This window comes from Ostrea edulis, chromosome 7 (genome assembly GCF_947568905.1).
Source record: "Ostrea edulis chromosome 7, xbOstEdul1.1, whole genome shotgun sequence".
Classification (NCBI taxonomy): Eukaryota; Metazoa; Mollusca; class Bivalvia; order Ostreida; family Ostreidae; genus Ostrea; species Ostrea edulis.
The window spans coordinates 50,135,522-50,151,812 of NC_079170.1; the positions used below are offsets into that span (position 1 = coordinate 50,135,522).

At 37.6% G+C, this 16,291-nt stretch overlaps 7 non-coding genes across 7 annotated transcripts; 3 read left to right on the plus strand and 4 right to left on the minus strand.

The window, feature by feature from the left end:
• Window positions 1–216: 216 nt before the first annotated feature.
• Window positions 217–335, minus strand: LOC125657265 (5S ribosomal RNA). The gene has a single exon (XR_007363245.1). It is a non-coding gene; the product is annotated as a 5S ribosomal RNA (ribosomal RNA).
• Window positions 336–1,357: 1,022 nt separating this feature from the next.
• LOC130048875 (U2 spliceosomal RNA) lies at window positions 1,358–1,550 on the plus strand. The gene has a single exon (XR_008797418.1). It is a non-coding gene; the product is annotated as a U2 spliceosomal RNA (small nuclear RNA).
• A 272-nt stretch (window positions 1,551–1,822) lies between these two features.
• Window positions 1,823–1,941, minus strand: LOC130048924 (5S ribosomal RNA). Its single transcript, XR_008797467.1, has one exon. It is a non-coding gene; the product is annotated as a 5S ribosomal RNA (ribosomal RNA).
• A 1,021-nt stretch (window positions 1,942–2,962) lies between these two features.
• Window positions 2,963–3,155, plus strand: LOC130048876 (U2 spliceosomal RNA). The gene has a single exon (XR_008797419.1). It is a non-coding gene; the product is annotated as a U2 spliceosomal RNA (small nuclear RNA).
• A 272-nt stretch (window positions 3,156–3,427) lies between these two features.
• LOC130048974 (5S ribosomal RNA) lies at window positions 3,428–3,546 on the minus strand. The gene has a single exon (XR_008797517.1). It is a non-coding gene; the product is annotated as a 5S ribosomal RNA (ribosomal RNA).
• Window positions 3,547–9,930: 6,384 nt separating this feature from the next.
• Window positions 9,931–10,114, plus strand: LOC125660511 (U2 spliceosomal RNA). Its single transcript, XR_007364383.2, has one exon. It is a non-coding gene; the product is annotated as a U2 spliceosomal RNA (small nuclear RNA).
• Window positions 10,115–10,371: 257 nt separating this feature from the next.
• LOC130048851 (5S ribosomal RNA) lies at window positions 10,372–10,490 on the minus strand. The gene has a single exon (XR_008797394.1). It is a non-coding gene; the product is annotated as a 5S ribosomal RNA (ribosomal RNA).
• Between the last annotated feature and the right edge of the window lie 5,801 nt (window positions 10,491–16,291).

The window sequence follows — 16,291 nt, forward strand, 5'->3', positions numbered from 1 at the left end:
TACCCTTCTCTCTTTCTCCCTCTTCCCACTTTCCAGCACCACCCCACTTACACGCCTCCCCTTTCCTGGTAATTTTTATTTATTATCACGTTAAATCAATTACGTTATCTTACAACCTGTTCACTTTCACGTCATTTTTAAGACAATACATAATTGATAAATCAAAACAAACAACAACAACAACAACAACAAAAAACAAAAAAACAAAAAACAATAAGTATACGACACTTGGTATTCCCAGGCGGTCACCCATCCAAGTACTGACCAAGCCCTACGTTGCTTAACTTCGGTGATCGGACGAGAACCGGTGTTTTCAACGTGGTGTGGCCGTATACATTAGTAACGGAGCATAGAGGCGGTTAGACTAGTGAGTGTTTCTTCAAATAGTAAATAAGAAGTCGTGTGAATTTTCCGGTCATTGTCCAATGAAAATGAACTTAGTCAATTGTAGTCCCATACATTGAATAGAATCCTCCCCTTTCCATGTGCGATTTTCTACATTTCCCTGGCGCTGAATTGTTTTTATTCGTACCCCTGAATAGGTAATTCCGTATCATTGGTGGAAAAAAATAGATTGTTTTCAGAGGAACTATTTGATGTGGGTAGCTGTGGTGCACATGGGCTGTTTACATATATACTGTACATGTAATGATGTATGATGCGGAAAACACTTGGATTGGAGATTTTTCTTGTTTGTGCATGAAATTCACGAAAAACGGCAGTGAAAGTTGGTTTTTCTTTAAAAAAAAAAATTCAGAGTCTCGGGTAACAGAACTTTTACGACTGAGTTAATGATATAGGAATTATTTCCCTTAGTAGTAATAAATAGAACTTAAAGGATGCGTGTTGGGTTAGAGGCTGGTGTGGTTAGGTCCGTGTCCTAAAATCAACACTGTCACCAAATCGCTGAATTTAGGTCAATGATATGTGAAAAAGGATTGATACATAACTGAAAGCTGGTCACCTTTTTATGGCCCTGGGTAGGTAGGGGGGTGGGGTCGTGGGGGGTGGGGGGTGGGGGTCTTCTAGGTCATCTGAACAGTTCTTGAATGCATTTGACCTTGTCGATCATTTCCATGTCTACACTGGGTTTGTAAAAATGGAAAAACGTTTTACCTACGTTTTATCATTATTTGACGAAGAAAATGACTTTTTATAGAAAATCGTTCTTCCTTTCCATGACGCAATGGGTCATTTGGACTGCAAATTGCCTACAACCTATCATAGTATATCAAGAACTATTTCATATGGCCTCGGACGCGGATTGACTTGTAACATACACAGAAAATCCGTTTTAAACACTTGATATTGTTGCATGAAAATTTCTTCAAAATCTCATTTGAAACCCGCGGTCGGCATCGCTTCTCGGCCTTATGGCTAAGATCAAAGTGTAGTATCTGTTCTTATCAGCTTAATATCTGATACGTTCCCTACATGGGGACTACGATATTAAACTGATTTTTGGTCAGAGGTGAGATGTCAGGGGCTTGCTCCGCTCTCGCCACGGGTTGGCCTGGTATTGCAGTTCATCCAGGATCGGCCCACTTGTAAACAAATAATAGCAGAATTTACCCTTCTCTCTCTCTCTCTCCCTCTTTCTCTCTCCCTCTCTCTCTCCCTCCCACCTTCCAGCACCACCGCTCTTACACCCCCACCCCCTTTCCTGGTAGTTTTTATTTGTCATTATGTTAAATCAATTACGTTATCTTACAACCTGTTCACTTTCACGTCATTTTTAAGACAATACATAATTGATAAATCAAAACAAAAAAAACAAAAAAACAAAAAAAAAAACAAAAAAAAACAACAACAACAAAAAATAAGTATACGACACTTGGTATTCCCAGGCGGTCACCCATCCAAGTACTGACCAAGCCCTACGTTGCTTAACTTCGGTGATCGGACGAGAACCGGTGTTTTCAACGTGGTGTGGCCGTATACATTAGTAACGGAGCATAGAGGCGGTTAGACTAGTGAGTCTTTCTTCAAATAGTAAATAAGAAGTCGTGTGAATTTTCCGGTCATTGTCCAATGAAAATGAACTTAGTCAATTGTAGTCCCATACATTGAATAGAATCCTCCCCTTTCCATGTGCGATTTTCTACATTTCCCTGGCGCTGAATTGTTTTTATTCGTACCCCTGAATAGGTAATTCCGTATCATTGGTGGAAAAAAATAGATTGTTTTCAGAGGAACTATTTGATGTGGGTAGCTGTGGTGCACATGGGCTGTTTACATATATACTGTACATGTAATGATGTATGATGCGGAAAACACTTGGATTGGAGATTTTTCTTGTTTGTGCATGAAATTCACGAAAAACGGCAGTGAAAGTTGGTTTTTCTTTAAAAAAAAAATTCAGAGTCTCGGGTAACAGAACTTTTACGACTGAGTTAATGATATAGGAATTATTTCCCTTAGTAGTAATAAATAGAACTTAAAGGATGCGTGTTGGGTTAGAGGCTGGTGTGGTTAGGTCCGTGTCCTAAAATCAACACTGTCACCAAATCGCTGAATTTAGGTCAATGATATGTGAAAAAGGATTGATACATAACTGAAAGCTGGTCACCTTTTTATGGCCCTGGGTAGGTAGGGGGGTGGGGTCGTGGGGGGTGGGGGGTGGGGGTCTTCTAGGTCATCTGAACAGTTCTTGAATGCATTTGACCTTGTCGATCATTTCCATGTCTACACTGGGTTTGTAAAAATGGAAAAACGTTTTACCTACGTTTTATCATTATTTGACGAAGAAAATGACTTTTTATAGAAAATCGTTCTTCCTTTCCATGACGCAATGGGTCATTTGGACTGCAAATTGCCTACAACCTATCATAGTATATCAAGAACTATTTCATATGGCCTCGGACGCGGATTGACTTGTAACATACACAGAAAATCCGTTTTAAACACTTGATATTGTTGCATGAAAATTTCTTCAAAATCTCATTTGAAACCCGCGGTCGGCATCGCTTCTCGGCCTTATGGCTAAGATCAAAGTGTAGTATCTGTTCTTATCAGCTTAATATCTGATACGTTCCCTACATGGGGACTACGATATTAAACTGATTTTTGGTCAGAGGTGAGATGTCAGGGGCTTGCTCCGCTCTCGCCACGGGTTGGCCTGGTATTGCAGTTCATCCAGGATCGGCCCACTTGTAAACAAATAATAGCAGAATTTACCCTTCTCTCTCTCTCTCTCCCTCTTTCTCTCTCCCTCTCTCTCTCCCTCCCACCTTCCAGCACCACCGCTCTTACACCCCCACCCCCTTTCCTGGTAGTTTTTATTTGTCATTATGTTAAATCAATTACGTTATCTTACAACCTGTTCACTTTCACGTCATTTTTAAGACAATACATAATTGATAAATCAAAACAAAAAAAACAAAAAAACAAAAAAAAAAACAAAAAAAAACAACAACAACAAAAAATAAGTATACGACACTTGGTATTCCCAGGCGGTCACCCATCCAAGTACTGACCAAGCCCTACGTTGCTTAACTTCGGTGATCGGACGAGAACCGGTGTTTTCAACGTGGTGTGGCCGTATACATTAGTAACGGAGCATAGAGGCGGTTAGACTAGTGAGTCTTTCTTCAAATAGTAAATAAGAAGTCGTGTGAATTTTCCGGTCATTGTCCAATGAAAATGAACTTAGTCAATTGTAGTCCCATACATTGAATAGAATCCTCCCCTTTCCATGTGCGATTTTCTACATTTCCCTGGCGCTGAATTGTTTTTATTCGTACCCCTGAATAGGTAATTCCGTATCATTGGTGGAAAAAAATAGATTGTTTTCAGAGGAACTATTTGATGTGGGTAGCTGTGGTGCACATGGGCTGTTTACATATATACTGTACATGTAATGATGTATGATGCGGAAAACACTTGGATTGGAGATTTTTCTTGTTTGTGCATGAAATTCACGAAAAACGGCAGTGAAAGTTGGTTTTTCTTTAAAAAAAAAATTCAGAGTCTCGGGTAACAGAACTTTTACGACTGAGTTAATGATATAGGAATTATTTCCCTTAGTAGTAATAAATAGAACTTAAAGGATGCGTGTTGGGTTAGAGGCTGGTGTGGTTAGGTCCGTGTCCTAAAATCAACACTGTCACCAAATCGCTGAATTTAGGTCAATGATATGTGAAAAAGGATTGATACATAACTGAAAGCTGGTCACCTTTTTATGGCCCTGGGTAGGTAGGGGGGTGGGGTCGTGGGGGGTGGGGGGTGGGGGTCTTCTAGGTCATCTGAACAGTTCTTGAATGCATTTGACCTTGTCGATCATTTCCATGTCTACACTGGGTTTGTAAAAATGGAAAAACGTTTTACCTACGTTTTATCATTATTTGACGAAGAAAATGACTTTTTATAGAAAATCGTTCTTCCTTTCCATGACGCAATGGGTCATTTGGACTGCAAATTGCCTACAACCTATCATAGTATATCAAGAACTATTTCATATGGCCTCGGACGCGGATTGACTTGTAACATACACAGAAAATCCGTTTTAAACACTTGATATTGTTGCATGAAAATTTCTTCAAAATCTCATTTGAAACCCGCGGTCGGCATCGCTTCTCGGCCTTCTGGCTAAGATTGGCAGTGAAAGATGGAAACTCTAGATGATAACACATTACAATTGATGGAGAGAACACTCAGAATTACCGTAAGAGGAGCAGTAGCACAGTACAAGAGACGACATGTCATTGACATGCTTCGACAGGAGAACCCGGAAGCAGACGTACTAGCAGTGTGGCAGAAGGAGAGACGTGACACTTGGTATGCCACTTTTGAGACTGTAGACATGGTCAACACTTTTGATGGAAGGGAGATTGAATACAATGACATCAACATAAACTTGTACTTTGCAGCCGCCGACAGGATACAGGTCATAGGAAGATTGCATTGGTTACCAATCTGGGAAACCAATGCAGATGTAACGAATGCATTTAGGCATTATGGAGACGTACGCTCCGTTACACATGTAACGGAGCAGGGACTTGCAAATGGAGTACGGGAGGTAACCCTCGTAATGAGGGAAGGAGATCAACAGCACCTCCCGTACATTAGTAAGGTGCACGGTAATCGATGCCTTTTTGTTGTCCCTGGCCGACCTCCTGTGTGTTTTCGATGCGAGGAGGTTGGCCACTTAAGGCAGGAATGCCCTAGTTATAGAGGTGGGGGACACGGCAGCCGAAGCTATGCTTCGGCTGTGAGAACGCAGACGGTCGTTGGCAGGCCGGCCCCAGCTGTCAGTAAGCCGGGGGAGGTTGAGAATCCAGCTGTTGGCAAGCCGGAGTCTATAGGGGCTGTCAGCAAGCCCCTGGAAACGGTGGAGGAGCCCCAGAGTTCCTCAGGCACACAAGGAGATCATAAGGATCCCCAGGGAGAGTTGTCCCCAAACGACTCTCCAATCGGTCAGGAGGAGCTCGGGTGCTCCTCCCCGGAAAATGAACAGGGAGGGGGTGCTAAGGCGACCTCCCAGGAAGGAACTATGGAAGTGTCCTCGGCTGAGGATACTATCCATCTGGACGAGGAGGGGTACCTAGAGGTACGACGAAAGAAGGCGAGGAGGGAAGACAATGTCAGCCCCCTCAGTCCCTCAGCATCCGAACCTTCCCGGGCCAACCGTATCTGAGGAAAATGGAATGAATTTAGGACTATGGCAGAGATCTTCCCTCACGAAATGACATTGGCGAGCCCCTGGACATCCAACAATTTAAGGAGAAATCCCGGTATAAGTTTATTTTTCTGTATTCAGTTAATTTATCATTTTTTTCTATTTGCATTATATTGTGTATTTGTGTTTGACTATCCATTTTCGTTGATTCTAGTTATCTTCTTAGACATTATTCAATTTGCATTATTCCCCTTTTCATATATATACAACACATATTTTTCTATTCTGGCTTCTTCTTTGTCTGTATTTTCTTTTTCCTTAGTTAGCATTTCAGCACGAAATTTCTCTTTTAATACTTTCCTTAGTCAGTTTTTCTTTTGTCTGTTCACTGTCAATTTTTGTTAGGTTTTTAAATTCTTTTGTTAATTTATGTCGATGAGAATCGCCTCATTGAATATCAATGGGCTTTTAAATGCCCCTAGTAAATCTGAACTCTTTTCACTGTGTTTTAAAGAAAACCTTTCTATATTACTTTTACAAGAAACTCACTTCAATAATATTAATAATGTTTTACAGTTTAAATCCTTATTTGGTACAGATAAATGCTATTTTAGTTTTGGTACGAATAAAAGTAGAGGGGTGGGGATTGTAATTTTAGATTCTAACATTATAGTGCATAAATATCATTTAGATTTAGACGGTAGGTTAGTTTACGTGGACTTTTCTTTGAATAATATTAACTATAGAATTATTAACATTTATGCTCCCAATAATCAAACTGATAGGACTGAATTTTTTGAAGAAATATACCCCCTTTGTCTGACTAATAAATATTTAATCTTGGGTGGTGATTTTAATTGTATACTAAACCCCTCTTTAGATAAAGTTGGTGGGAATGATTTATACGGAACTTGTGGCAGTGAGCAGATAAAAAATATAGTTCAAGATTTTCAATTAGTTGATAGTTTTCGTCATTTATATCCTAATATTATAAAAACCACGTGGTCTTCTTCTTTGGTAGCCTGTAGACTAGATAGATTCTATGTAGCAAATCTATTAGTAGACAGTATTATTAATGTTAAAAATATACCCTTTGGTCATAGTGACCATGACGTCGTTTTATTAGAACTCAAAATTTCGGGAAATATTACATTTGGGCAGGGATATTGGAAATTTAATAATTCACTATTACAGGATAAGACATTTGTTAAAAAATTTAATAAATATTGGGTAGAGTTAATAGAGGGATTGGATATTTGTTTAGATGTATGGGACCATTTGAAGAGGCAAATTAAAAATTTTATAATTCATTACTGTAAACAAAAATCTAAAGTCAAACATAATATATTACGGCAATTGGAAAAGACATACCATCGTCTAGAATATCACGAAAATTATAATCCTGGTCATTTTATAGATAGAATACGAGAAATTAAAAGTCAAATTAAAGAATTTCAGCTTCAAAATTATTACGGCTCAAAAATTAGATCTCGAGCTGAAACTTTAGATAACAATGAAAAACCGTCCAAATTCTTTTTTCAACAAGAAATCAAAAGAGCCAAGAAAAAAACAATCACTAAAATAGTCACAGAATCTTCCAATATATGTACAAATTCCGGCGAGATTTTAGAAGCATTCAGACAGTTTTATTCTAAATTATACACGGATGAAGGTATTGATCAGGTTATAGTCAATGAATTCTTGGGAAATGTGCCAAAATTACCTGTAGACGTTTCGGACAAGTGTGAAGGCCGTATAACAAAAGATGAAATTCTTTCGGCATTGAGAAATATGGAAAATAATAAGTCACCTGGTTCAGACGGCCTCACCAAGGAATTTTACCTCGCGTTTAGTTCTATAATGCTTGATCCGTTGGTTGACATTATCAATCTAGTTTTTCAAGAAGGTCACTTATCAGATTCCCAAAAATTATCTTACATTACTTTAATTTGTAAAGATAATAACAACTCAACCAACGTAAAGAATTATAGACCAATTTCATTACTAAATTATGATTACAAGATAATTTCTAAAGTTATTACAAATCGTATTAAAAATGCCTTAGAGCATATCATACATCCTGATCAATCCTGTGCCGTGCCTGGGCGCACGATTTTTGACAACTTGCATTTAATGAGGAACATCATAGATTATTGTGAACAAAAACAGTCACCGGTGGCTTTTATTTCTTTAGACCAGGAGAAGGCCTTTGATAGGGTTAGTTACGATTTTTTGTTTCAAACTCTTTCGGCTTATAATTTTGGGCCTTCCCTAATTCGTTGGATCAAAGCACTTTATAACAATGTAAGTTCCTCAATTATAGTCAATAATTATATTTCGGATCCTATTACTTTACAACGCGGCGTGCGCCAGGGGTGCAGCCTGAGCCCATTGTTATATGTTTTAGTTTTAGAACCATTCGCCATCAAAATTCGGGAAGATGAACAAATTTCAGGCGTTAAACTACCAGGAATTCCTACAATGTCAAAGTTATCTTTATACGCGGACGATAGTCTGGCTATTTGCACCTCGGACTCGTCCGTGAAGCGAGTACTGTACTGGTGCTCGCTGTACGGACGGGCCTCGGGTGCAAAACTCAATTTACAAAAGACAAAGGGCATGTGGCTAGGCAAATGGAAAAATCGTTCTGATCATCCTTTTGGTATATCGTGGGTTGAAAACTGTAAATTACTCGGAATTAAATTTGGCAATAATTTATCATATGATGATATTTGGCAACCAGTCTTATCTAAATTTGTTAAAGTTCTTAATTTATGGAAACAACGTCATTTGTCTTTTGTGGAGAAATCCAATGTCGTAAAAACATTAGCATGTTCTAAAATATGGTACATAGGAACTGTCTTTATTTTACCCAATTATTATGTGAAACAGTTTGAGCGTGCCATTTTTAAATTTCTATGGCCAAGTAATACGGAACCGCTAAAAAGAGCGGTGTTATATAACTCAAAAATCCAAGGTGGTTTAGATATTGTTAGCATTGATGTTAAAGTACAATCTTTACGTTTGAAACATTTACAAAATATTATACAGAATAATGTTTCTAAGTATACTTACTTTTCTATTTATTGGACGGGTTTAAGTCTCAGACTGTTTAATGCAAATTTTGCTTCAAATAATAGACCACACTCGGAATCTATGCCTTTGTTTTATAAAACTTGTCTTAACGATTTACATAGTTTCTTACAGATAGACAAAGATAGACATGTGTGTATATTTAGTCATTTAACTACCAAGCAATATTATTCCATATTATTGGAAAAAATAATTGTTCTGCCTAGAATAGTAAGTATTTTTCCTTCTGTTAATTTTAGGCATGTTTTTCAAAGACTGTATACTGACTTTTTAGATAAACATATTAGAGATACAATGTACAGATTAATACATGATATCTTGCCTGTTGCATATTTCATGCATAGCATTGGATTCTACAAAAGTAATAAATGTATACTATGTAATAATCATATTGAAACAGTCACTCACCTTTTTTATGAATGCTCTTTTGTCAAGCCGCTCCTTTACATTGTTAAAAACTGGCTTAACATTCTTTCTGACAACAAATTTCAGCGACTAAACTTCTCGCACTTAAGATTCCATATATTTCCCGATTTAGATCAAACTACAGCGTCTTTGTGTTTATACCTTATTTCACTGTACAATTATACTGTTTGGCAAGTCAGATGTATTAATAAGTTCGAGAAAAGAAACTATAATACAAATCGACTTATTTTGATGTACGTTAATAGCATAATACAAAGGATACATTGCGACTTTTACAGGTTTAATACCCCAAAATTTACCGAGTACTGGTGTTCTAGCAATTTGTTTTGCTCTATACGCAATGATGAACTTGATCTTCGCATCTCTATCTAAGGTATTTTCATTCACGTTTTACGCTCGATGTCCACGCTTTACGCCACCTGTGTTGAATGTTTTGTCTGGTGTCTCGGTGTACGGTATATATATGATGTCCACGCTTTACGCCACCTGTGTTGAATGTTTTGTCTGGTGTCTCGGCGTACGGTATATATGGGTCGATGCGTCTGTTTACGTTTTTGATGTTCACTTTATGTTTTTGTAGTATTATATTTTGTGCCAAATACGTGTTACTGTGTTGTTTTTCATTGTCTGTCAATGTTTGATATAGTGTTATTCTTTGTGCTGCTTATGTGTTCGTGTATGTAATGTAATATTGTTTGTACGTTTTACATGTTGATTTTAATTTTCACTTGTTACAATATGTAATTTGTTACTATTATGCTTTATCTTTACATAGTCATTATGTATCGGAATAAATGTATTTTAAAAAAAAAAAAAAAAAAGTATCTGTTCTTATCAGCTTAATATCTGATACGTTCCCTACATGGGGACTACGATATTAAACTGATTTTTGGTCAGAGGTGAGATGTCAGGGGCTTGCTCCGCTCTCGCCACGGGTTGGCCTGGTATTGCAGTTCATCCAGGATCGGCCCACTTGTAAACAAATAATAGCAGAATTTACCCTTCTCTCTCTCTCTCTCTCTCTCTCTCTCCCTCTCTCTCTCTCTCTCTCCCTCCCACCTTCCAGCACCACCGCTCTTACACCCCCACCCCCTTTCCTGGTAGTTTTTATTTGTCATTATGTTAAATCAATTACGTTATCTTACAACCTGTTCACTTTCACGTCATTTTTAAGACAATACATAATTGATAAATCAAAACAAACAACAACCAAAAAAAAAAAAAAAAAAAAAAAAAGTATACGACACTTGGTATTCCCAGGCGGTCACCCATCCAAGTACTGACCAAGCCCTACGTTGCTTAACTTCGGTGATCGAACGAGAACCGGTGTTTTCAACGTGGTGTGGCCGTATACATTAGTAACGGAGCATAGAGGCGGTTAGACTAGTGAGTGTTTCTTCAAATAGTAAATAAGAAGTCGTGTGAATTTTCCGGTCATTGTCCAATGAAAATGAACTTAGTCAATTGTAGTCCCATACATTGAATAGAATCCTCCCCTTTCCATGTGCGATTTTCTACATTTCCCTGGCGCTGAATTGTTTTTATTCGTACCCCTGAATAGGTAATTCCGTATCATTGGTGGAAAAAAAAAATAGATTGTTTTCAGAGGAACTATTTGATGTGGGTAGCTGTGGTGCACATGGGCTGTTTACATATATACTGTACATGTAATGATGTATGATGCGGAAAACACTTGGATTGGAGATTTTTCTTGTTTGTGCATGAAATTCACGAAAAACGGCAGTGAAAGTTGGTTTTTCTTAAAAAAAAAAAAATTCAGAGTCTCGGGTAACAGAACTTTTACGACTGAGTTAATGATATAGGAATTATTTCCCTTAGTAGTAATAAATAGAACTTAAAGGATGCGTGTTGGGTTAGAGGCTGGTGTGGTTAGGTCCGTGTCCTAAAATCAACACTGTCACCAAATCGCTGGATTTAGGCCAATGATATGTGAAAAAGGATTGATACATAACTGAAAGCTGGTCACCTTTTTATGGCCCTGGGTAGGTAGGGGGGTGGGGTCGTGGGGGGTGGGGGTGGGGGTGGGGGGTCTTCTAGGTCATCTGAACAGTTCTTGAATGCATTTGACCTTGTCGATCATTTCCATGTCTACACTGGGTTTGTAAAAATGGAAAAACGTTTTACCTACGTTTTATCATTATTTGACGAAGAAAATGACTTTTTATAGAAAATCGTTCTTCCTTTCCATGACGCAATGGGTCATTTGGACTGCAAATTGCCTACAACCTATCATAGTATAACAAGAACTATTTCATATGGCCTCGGACGCGGATTGACTTGTAACATACACAGAAAATCCGTTTTAAACACTTGATATTGTTGCATGAAAATTTCTTCAAAATCTCATTTGAAACCCGCGGTCGGCATTGCTTCTCGGCCTTCTGGCTAAGATTGGCAGTGAAAGATGGAAACTCTAGATGATAACACATTACAATTGATGGAGAGAACACTCAGAATTACCGTAAGAGGAGCAGTAGCACAGTACAAGAGACGACATGTCATTGACATGCTTCGACAGGAGAACCCGGAAGCAGACGTACTAGCAGTGTGGCAGAAGGAGAGACATGACACTTGGTATGCCACTTTTGAGACTGTAGACATGGTCAACACTTTTGATGGAAGGGAGATTGAATACAATGACATCAACATAAACTTGTACTTTGCAGCCGCCGACAGGATACAGGTCATAGGAAGATTGCATTGGTTACCAATCTGGGAAACCAATGCAGATGTAACGAATGCATTTAGGCATTATGGAGACGTACGCTCCGTTACACATGTAACGTAGCAGGGACTTGCAAATGGAGTACGGGAGGTAACCCTCGTAATGAGGGAAGGAGATCAACAGCACCTCCCGTACATTAGTAAGGTGCACGGTAATCGATGCCTTTTTGTTGTCCCTGGCCGACCTCCTGTGTGTTTTCGATGCGAGGAGGTTGGCCACTTAAGGCAGGAATGCCCTAGTTATAGAGGTGGGGGACACGGCAGCCGAAGCTATGCTTCGGCTGTGAGAACGCAGACGGTCGTTGGCAGGCCGGCCCCAGCTGTCAGTAAGCTGGGGGAGGTTGAGAATCCAGCTGTTGGCAAGCCGGAGTCTATAGGGGCTGTCAGCAAGCCCCTGGAAACGGTGGAGGAGCCCCAGAGTTCCTCAGGCACACAAGGAGATCATAAGGATCCCCAGGGAGAGTTGTCCCCAAACGACTCTCCAATCGGTCAGGAGGAGCTCGGGTGCTCCTCCCCGGAAAATGAACAGGGAGGGGGTGCTAAGGCGACCTCCCAGGAAGGAACTATGGAAGTGTCCTCGGCTGAGGATACTATCCATCTGGACGAGGAGGGGTACCTAGAGGTACGACGAAAGAAGGCGAGGAGGGAAGACCATGTCAGCCCCCTCAGTCCCTCAGCATCCGAACCTTCCCGGGCCAACCGTATCTGAGGAAAATGGAATGAATTTAGGACTATGGCAGAGATCTTCCCTCACGAAATGACATTGGCGAGCCCCTGGACATCCAACAATTTAAGGAGAAATCCCGGTATAAGTTTATTTTTCTGTATTCAGTTAATTTATCATTTTTTTCTATTTGCATTATATTGTGTATTTGTGTTTGACTATCCATTTTCGTTGATTCTAGTTATCTTCTTAGACATTATTCAATTTGCATTATTCCCCTTTACATATATATACAACACATATTTTTCTATTCTGGCTTCTTCTTTGTCTGTATTTTCTTTTTCCTTAGTTAGCATTTCAGCACGAAATTTCTCTTTTAATACTTTCCTTAGTCAGTTTTTCTTTTGTCTGTTCACTGTCAATTTTTGTTAGGTTTTTAAATTCTTTTGTTAATTTATGTCGATGAGAATCGCCTCATTGAATATCAATGGGCTTTTAAATGCCCCTAGTAAATCTGAACTCTTTTCACTGTGTTTTAAAGAAAACCTTTCTATATTACTTTTACAAGAAACTCACTTCAATAATATTAACAATGTTTTACAGTTTAAATCCTTATTTGGTACAGATAAATGCTATTTTAGTTTTGGTACGAATAAAAGTAGAGGGGTGGGGATTGTAATTTTAGATTCTAACATTATAGTGCATAAATATCATTTAGATTTAGACGGTAGGTTAGTTTACGTGGACTTTTCTTTGAATAATATTAACTATAGAATTATTAACATTTATGCTCCCAATAATCAAACTGATAGGACTGAATTTTTTGAAGAAATATACCCCCTTTGTCTGACTAATAAATATTTAATCTTGGGTGGTGATTTTAATTGTATACTAAACCCCTCTTTAGATAAAGTTGGTGGGAATGATTTATACGGAACTTGTGGCAGTGAGCAGATAAAAAATATAGTTCAAGATTTTCAATTAGTTGATAGTTTTCGTCATTTATATCCTAATATTATAAAAACCACGTGGTCTTCTTCTTTGGTAGCCTGTAGACTAGATAGATTCTATGTAGCAAATCTATTAGTAGACAGTATTATTAATGTTAAAAATATACCCTTTGGTCATAGTGACCATGACGTCGTTTTATTAGAACTCAAAATTTTGGGAAATATTACATTTGGGCAGGGATATTGGAAATTTAATAATTCACTATTACAGGATAAGACATTTGTTAAAAAATTTAATAAATATTGGGTAGAGTTAATAGAGGGATTGGATATTTGTTTAGATGTATGGGACCATTTGAAGAGGCAAATTAAAAATTTTATAATTCATTACTGTAAACAAAAATCTAAAGTCAAACATAATATATTACGGCAATTGGAAAAGACATACCATCGTCTAGAATATCACGAAAATTATAATCCTGGTCATTTTATAGATAGAATACGAGAAATTAAAAGTCAAATTAAAGAATTTCAGCTTCAAAATTATTACGGCTCAAAAATTAGATCTCGAGCTGAAACTTTAGATAACAATGAAAAACCGTCCAAATTCTTTTTTCAACAAGAAATCAAAAGAGCCAAGAAAAAAACAATCACTAAAATAGTCACAGAATCTTCCAATATATGTACAAATTCCGGCGAGATTTTAGAAGCATTCAGACAGTTTTATTCTAAATTATACACGGATGAAGGTATTGATCAGGTTATAGTCAATGAATTCTTGGGAAATGTGCCAAAATTACCTGTAGACGTTTCGGACAAGTGTGAAGGCCGTATAACAAAAGATGAAATTCTTTCGGCATTGAGAAATATGGAAAATAATAAGTCACCTGGTTCAGACGGCCTCACCAAGGAATTTTACCTCGCGTTTAGTTCTATAATGCTTGATCCGTTGGTTGACATTATCAATCTAGTTTTTCAAGAAGGTCACTTATCAGATTCCCAAAAATTATCTTACATTACTTTAATTTGTAAAGATAATAACAACTCAACCAACGTAAAGAATTATAGACCAATTTCATTATTAAATTATGATTACAAGATAATTTCTAAAGTTATTACAAATCGTATTAAAAATGCCTTAGAGCATATCATACATCCTGATCAATCCTGTGCCGTGCCTGGGCGCACGATTTTTGACAACTTGCATTTAATGAGGAACATCATAGATTATTGTGAACAAAAACAGTCACCGGTGGCTTTTATTTCTTTAGACCAGGAGAAGGCCTTTGATAGGGTTAGTTACGATTTTTTGTTTCAAACTCTTTCGGCTTATAATTTTGGGCCTTCCCTAATTCGTTGGATCAAAGCACTTTATAACAATGTAAGTTCCTCAATTATAGTCAATAATTATATTTCGGATCCTATTACTTTACAACGCGGCGTGCGCCAGGGGTGCAGCCTGAGCCCATTGTTATATGTTTTAGTTTTAGAACCATTCGCCATCAAAATTCGGGAAGATGAACAAATTTCAGGCGTTAAACTACCAGGAACTCCTACAATGTCAAAGTTATCTTTATATGCGGACGATAGTCTGGCTATTTGCACCTCGGACTCGTCCGTGAAGCGAGTACTGTACTGGTGCTCGCTGTACGGACGGGCCTCGGGTGCAAAACTCAATTTACAAAAGACAAAGGGCATGTGGCTAGGCAAATGGAAAAATCGTTCTGATCATCCTTTTGGTATATCGTGGGTTGAAAACTGTAAATTACTCGGAATTAAATTTGGCAATAATTTATCATATGATGATATTTGGCAACCAGTCTTATCTAAATTTGTTAAAGTTCTTAATTTATGGAAACAACGTCATTTGTCTTTTGTGGAGAAATCCAATGTCGTAAAAACATTAGCATGTTCTAAAATATGGTACATAGGAACTGTCTTTATTTTACCCAATTATTATGTGAAACAGTTTGAGCGTGCCATTTTTAAATTTCTATGGCCAAGTAATACGGAACCGCTAAAAAGAGCGGTGTTATATAACTCAAAAATCCAAGGTGGTTTAGATATTGTTAGCATTGATGTTAAAGTACAATCTTTACGTTTGAAACATTTACAAAATATTATACAGAATAATGTTTCTAAGTATACTTACTTTTCTATTTATTGGACGGGTTTAAGTCTCAGACTGTTTAATGCAAATTTTGCTTCAAATAATAGACCACACTCGGAATCTATGCCTTTGTTTTATAAAACTTGTCTTAACGATTTACATAGTTTCTTACAGATAGACAAAGATAGACATGTGTGTATATTTAGTCATTTAACTACCAAGCAATATTATTCCATATTATTGGAAAAAATAATTGTTCTGCCTAGAATAGTAAGTATTTTTCCTTCTGTTAATTTTAGGCATGTTTTTCAAAGACTGTATACTGACTTTTTAGATAAACATATTAGAGATACAATGTACAGATTAATACATGATATCTTGCCTGTTGCATATTTCATGCATAGCATTGGATTCTACAAAAGTAATAAATGTATACTATGTAATAATCATATTGAAACAGTCACTCACCTTTTTTATGAATGCTCTTTTGTCAAGCCGCTCCTTTACATTGTTAAAAACTGGCTTAACATTCTTTCTGACAACAAATTTCAGCGACTAAACTTCTCGCACTTAAGATTCCATATATTTCCCGATTTAGATCAAACTACAGCGTCTTTGTGTTTATACCTTATTTCACTGTACAATTATACTGTTTGGCAAGTCAGATGTATTAATAAGTTCGAGAA